Source organism: Hydractinia symbiolongicarpus, chromosome 4 (genome assembly GCF_029227915.1).
Source record: "Hydractinia symbiolongicarpus strain clone_291-10 chromosome 4, HSymV2.1, whole genome shotgun sequence".
Classification (NCBI taxonomy): domain Eukaryota; kingdom Metazoa; phylum Cnidaria; class Hydrozoa; order Anthoathecata; family Hydractiniidae; genus Hydractinia; species Hydractinia symbiolongicarpus.
Window position 1 is genome coordinate 3,826,379 of NC_079878.1, and position 5,601 is coordinate 3,831,979.

General features: G+C 32.8%; 1 long non-coding RNA gene across 1 annotated transcript; it reads right to left on the reverse strand.

Moving 5' to 3' along the window:
• Positions 1-332: 332 nt before the first annotated feature.
• Positions 333-5,285, reverse strand: LOC130640839 (uncharacterized). The gene is made up of 2 exons (XR_008982393.1): positions 4,816-5,285; positions 333-832 (listed from the first exon to the last, which is right to left on the reverse strand). It is a non-coding gene; the product is annotated as an uncharacterized LOC130640839 (long non-coding RNA).
• Positions 5,286-5,601: the final 316 nt, after the last annotated feature.

The following is a 5,601-nucleotide window of genomic DNA, read 5'->3' on the forward strand; positions in this document are numbered from 1 at the left end:
GTCATAGCTCAAACATTACTACAAATTGCTCTAAAAGCGCAAGAAAGTATACAACAACCAGTAAACAATTTTATAAACTGTAATCTTAACGTTAAACAAAGTTCATTAGAGTGTACGAAATTTCGGACAAGGGTGTAAATTTGCAGACCAGATAGAAAAAATGACGTCATAGTTGAAAAAATCTTTCCAAATTGTTGAAAATGCAAAAAAAGTTCACAGGAACATAATAAAACACCACAAATTAGTAACTATTCAAAAATTATACAAACACTCTTAAGGAGTACAAATATCTGACAAGAGTGTAATTTGCAGACCAGATAGAAAAAATGACGTCATAGTTGAAAAAATCTTTCCAAATTGATGAAAATGCGAAAAAAATTCACAGGAACATAATAAAACACCACAAATTAGTAACTATTCAAAAATTTTACAAACACTCTTGAAGAGTACAAAATATTTGACAAGAGTGTAATTTGCAGACCAGATAGTAAAAATGATGCTGTAGCTCAAAAATAACATAAAATCAATGTATAAAAGCAAAACAATTATACAATAACCGGTAAAAATGTTTATAAACTGTAATCTTAACATTGAGAGACTTCATAGAAATGTACGAAATTTATATTTGCAGACCAGCCAGAGAAAATAACGTAATAGCTGAAAAGATATTTCAAATTTAAGGAAATGTAAAAAGAAAGTCCACAGGAACCACTGTAAAACACTAAGTTGGTAACTATAAAACTTTGACAAACACTTTTAAAGCTTGCAAAATATTTGACAGAGTATAAATATGCAGACCAGATGAAAATGGAACAACTGCACCTTTTAGCACCTAAATAAAAAAAAGAACGCAAAATATTAAGCTACCATAAGTGCTAAATGTTTTAATAGAACAATATATACCACATGTCACAAGTTGACAAAACAATGATCCTCAAAGGAAGAAGTTTTTGCCATAAAAAAGTTCCACGGTTTGAACGAGTTACATTACCACAAAAATTTCTTCCCTCAAATATATAACTATACTATAACTAACTATATTCTAAGATAACATAATAACGTCTCCCTTCTCAAAATCTAAAATTATTGGAAAACTCCAAACTGTCTCAGGTTCTGACTCATATACTACATTAAACAACGTGCGTTTAGGATTGGAATGTCGTTTTGCTACACTTAGAATTTCCCCTTTACACCAATATGCATCCTCTTCATCTTCTTCCTTTAAATGATGCCGTATGTTTAAACCAACTAAACAATCAGGGTCTTTGATGAAGGAAGGGAGTTTGTTGCTTTTTTGTTGTTCAGACAGTTCTTTCATCCTTTCTTTCTTGATCTTTTCCATCAGTTCCTTTTTTTGGGTTGCAACTACTTCATCTCTATCTTCCTTCGACTTCAGGTTATCCTTTGTTACCTTTTCTGCAGATGATGAAAATGTTACATGCATGATTTTAACAAAGTTTTCAAGAAGCTCTTCCCAAGACAAATCAACTCTTTTGTTTCCACTCTGTTTTGTTTTGTTAAACAATTTGGAATTGCATTTGAAAGGCATAACATGCCTGTAAAAATTCATTTGCGCTAGCAAAACTTCTGCACGTTTTTGTGATGATATATCCATGATGTTTTTTTTCAGTTCATCAACAGATATCCAAGCCTGGGCATTTAGCTCAAGCAATTTGTTAAAAGCTTCCACTTTCTACAATGCTATTTTCTCTTCAGCTTTCTTTTTCATATCTTGTTTAGCAAGCAATTTCCTTTTCCTCTCCTCCAACAGTTCTTTTCTCCTTGATTTATACTTCGCCTTCATTTTTTCCACATTATGTCTGGCTGATTCCATCATACTTTTTTTCTCATCATAAGACTTCTGTTCAAACCAATCAAGTGTTTTGTTACGCGACCACATGGTTAAAGCCTGCAATGTTTCAACATTGGCACTTGGCTTCGTTTTCACTAACAAATCCAAAATTGCAAAGTCAATTTCAGAAGCCTTATTGGTTACTGGTACAATTGATGACGTCTCCTTCATTATCTGACTGGGGCTCCAGTACTTTCCTCCAGGCAGTTGATCCTTACATTGACGCTCTAAGATGATGAGAATTGCATGGCAAATAATTTCAAGGGCTTGCTGTGTTAGAATATCCAATTCATCATTACCTGTATCCTCAAATAGCTTGATAAATAATTCATCTTTGTTGTGCACAATAATACCATCCTCTTGGAAAATATGACTGCCAGATAGAAGTGATGAACAATTGTTGCAGAGTGCAGATAGTTTGACTTTAAGTTGTAACAGGTATGGATTTATTTCGAGGATACTTTCACAAGACTCTATTAATCGCCACAATGGACCAGTCAATAATTTATCAATAATGCCAAGTGCTCTGACTTCACTAAGAAACAACTTATTTGATACGTCTTCATTTACAGCTTTCAGTAAATTATTAGGATCAGGCCATGATGAAAGAAAAGATACGACTGCATCACGATGGTAATATAATGCAGCAGCGTTATAAAACAATATGTTAAAACGATTTCCAATAAATGGTACAAAGTAAGATTTCTGATTGCGACCAGCTAAAAACGAGTTAAAATACGATGCTACTCCACATTCGTCACTTCCACGCACATGAAAAGCTTTACAAGCTGTACGCACTAATCTAGAAGCAGAAGATTCTTTTGCACTATTGAAGGCAAATACTGTTTCATAGTCATCACAGAGGACCATTCTCTCAAATGAATGCAGAACTTTATCTGCCTCTGAGGCAAAATTTGCCAGAAGATGTAATTTGCAAAAGAAATTTCCCATATCGGTCATGTCCGTTTTTTGTGTTTCGCTTAAATAATTCCAGTTTTCTACAACATTTGGTAATAATTTTTCCCTTAAAGATTTCAGTTGTGAGTTAAATAAAGGATTAATAGGGCCAAGATCCGACATTGTAGATTTGATTGATGTGAGAAGCCGGGAAAAATTTGCATCCTTGTCACATTCTTTCAGAATGTCACACATGTCATCAATTGTGTCAGTAAAATTTTTCATTACTGTTGCCGCATCGCCACCTGCAACTTCTGATAATCCAAATGTTAAAGTTTTTCCTTTCGATGTTGTAATCTGAAAATTTTGATAATGTTTATGGTATTTTGATGTACCATCTCCATGTAAACAATTACCAAACGCCTCCTTGTCATTATCAATCATTGCTTCTGCAACCTGTAATTGTGCTAAAATTAATGCTTCTTGCATTAAATGACTTTTTAAACCTTGTGAAGGCAACCTGTCAACCCTTTTTTTTGCAAGTTTTTCAAGTACAACCTTGATCACATCATTTACCTTTCCCATGCTGACATTCAAGGAAAGTAATTCCATAACAACTTCTCTTATTTCGTCTGAATAACGACCACCTTCAAATGTTACAATTTCATTGTCGTTTAATAACGAAACGAGCATTTGCAAATCACGATTTTCTTCAGTAATTTGCTTCATGTTTGTACAGAGTTTGTCATAATCACTTTTTAAACACTTCATATCATTCACTTCTTTGTGGTCAATCAATTTTTTCTGGTTTTCAATTTTTAACAACAAACTGTGCGTCTTTCTTTTCAGTTTTGCTTTCTCATTCCGCAGATCATCAACTATAGTTTCACTGTTTTCTAATTTATCATTGAGTCTGTTCATGTTTACTTTCATGTCATCCAACTCATCACTTTTATTCTCAGTACCAGATATCAATTCAGCTATTTCTGATTCCATTTTATTAATTTTATCATCTCTGTTTTTAATTTTCTTTGATAAATTTCTCAATTTATCTGCCCTCGCTTTGCTATTATCTTTAAATTTCAATTCCACATTTCTAAGTTTTTCCTCTACTTCAAGATAATTGTTCTTTATACGACGATATTCTGCTGTCAACTTATTTTCATCCTTCATTGCTACAAATAACTCGTTACTAAGTTTCTTAACCTCTTTGACTTGTGTGTTGTATTGAATTTCTAATTCTTGAAAATTTTCGAACTTTCTTTTTAAACTTTTGTTTTCCTCCTTTAATTGTTTCATTTTCTCTTTAAACAAAACTTCATTTCTAGAACTAGCCGCATCAATAGATCGCTGATGTGGGGTAATTTGCACTGGAACACTAAACTCAGCTTCCAACAAAGTTTCTATAGCAGAATTAGCTTTCCTTTTTTTCAGACCATTTACTTTCTCTACTAGTCTTTTAACTTTTGTATATAACGCTTTTTCTGGACATGTTATTTCAACACCAAGTAAAACAAATCCATCACTTACTTCTTTAATGCTTTTTTCATTCAATGAAGAAAAAGATCATAAACTTGTTTATTTTTAATACTCATTTTTAAAGCTGAAAATATATCAAGCGAGACTGCACTAATAATTTTATTGTCTAACATAAGCTGCAAAACTTTCAACCAATGCATATTATTTTTAAAATACCATTCCTACCTAGACTGTGTATTATCTGCCTTTCTAGTTTACGTCAGCAATTATGATATAGCTATACATACTAAACAATGGAATATTTACAAAAATAACATTATATAATCATTATCTCTTCAATTATTATCTAAATCTTGCTTTTTAAAACAGTATAAGCTAGCTATAAAGTAACCTACTCTGACTCTTAGCTAACTTTAGGCCTGGAAAGTTGGAAGAGAGACGTTTTTGTAAAAAAGAATAATGGTAAACAGTAAACAGTTTGCAAGAACTGAGTGGGTAACAAATTGGTATCTGGAATCAACAAATTTCCAAGCCTAATACTTTAAGTGTTTAAAAACCAAATCACACTAGTAGTAAGCAAAATATACCTTTATCTATTAACCACACCGTGGTATGGAATAATTAAACACAACATCACACACATCATCTTCTGGTCCACTACTTCGGCTAATATATATATAGCTAGGTAGCTAGCTAGCTTTGGTGCTTTAGTTTAGTAGCTGTGTCTAATGTTAACTGGAATATCTAGCACATAGCCATGATTAATAGCCATCATTCCAAGACTATAAATTATATAATAAAATAAAATAAATAAAAAGTCGAAATTCGTTGTTGCACTGCAGCAAGTCACATAGAACTTTAAGACGGGGGTTCGATATAAACAAAAAATGCTTTTTCTCCAGATTTGTCATGCAGGAAAGTTAGGAATAAGAATAGAAATTGAAAGTATATTTTTAATATAAACTAATTTCAAGTGAGACTACCTAATACGTCATGCACTTTCCTCTGTTTGCGCCAAGTTTACATTTCCCTCGTCGAATTCTGAATACACTCTTGGTCGTTTAAACAAGTCTCATTCAAAAAAACAAATTTAAGGTACTTAACAATCACTATCTGCCCATACACCATCTGTCTTAAGCGAAATAGGTGCCGAATTCGACGATTTAAAATAAGTGCCATCACGCGCAATAACAAAATACGCGTTGCCGTGTGCGAGCTTGTTTTAAGCTGAATTTCCGAACACGGCAAAAAGTCACGTGACTGAACAGCCTAAGTATACAAAGAAAAAACCCAGGGAGTAAACTCATTTCCCGAACGATTTTTTAAATTATTTTTTCACCACTAAAACGAATGAGACTTGTAGTTTTCAGAAA